Raw genomic sequence first — 599 nt, 5'->3', positions numbered from 1 at the left:
GAGTGCTAAAGTCAACACTTGGAGCTCAGAATTAAGCTTACTTTTCTTGAATTTTGGTCCAAATTAAGCAATTTTTTGGTAGAGTAATGCATATTAATCGTGACTATTTTTAATTGTGAAGAATGGTCATTTTGTGCCTCAGGGTAGCCTGGCGTAGATAGTTAGAGAACAAATCCTTTCCTTTTTTTTCTTTTTTTTTTTCCGTGGGATGGTGGGGAGGGAAGTGGGAAAAGGAGGAGAAAGCCATGGACAACAGACTGGCTCTATTAGGAGCAGCAAACCAATTCTGATGCAAAAACAAGCCATGATTGTAGCTGAGTTGAATTTTTTTTTGTCATGCATCTTTTAGAGTTGATTGTCCCAATATAGTTGGAAATTAAAAGAATCCTTTTTAGCCACAAGACCCACAGAGGCTTATTGCTGTTTTGAACAAAATCATATTTTGGTACTCTTCATTCCTGGGTCTGGAATATGAGGCACCTGGGTCAGGGTCTGGCCAGGGTGCAGTCTCTGTTTTTGAGAGACTGTGTTGTGTTTGTGTGTGTGTAACGTTTTTTTTCACACATCCCCCCCCCCCCCCCCCTCCGCCCGCCAACCAA

The sequence above is a fragment of the Alligator sinensis genome, unplaced genomic scaffold, assembly GCF_000455745.1.
Source record: "Alligator sinensis unplaced genomic scaffold, ASM45574v1 scaffold13_1, whole genome shotgun sequence".
Classification (NCBI taxonomy): Eukaryota; Metazoa; Chordata; order Crocodylia; family Alligatoridae; genus Alligator; species Alligator sinensis.
The sequence above is the reverse complement of the archived record's forward strand: the minus strand, read 5'-3'. Positions refer to the sequence as shown.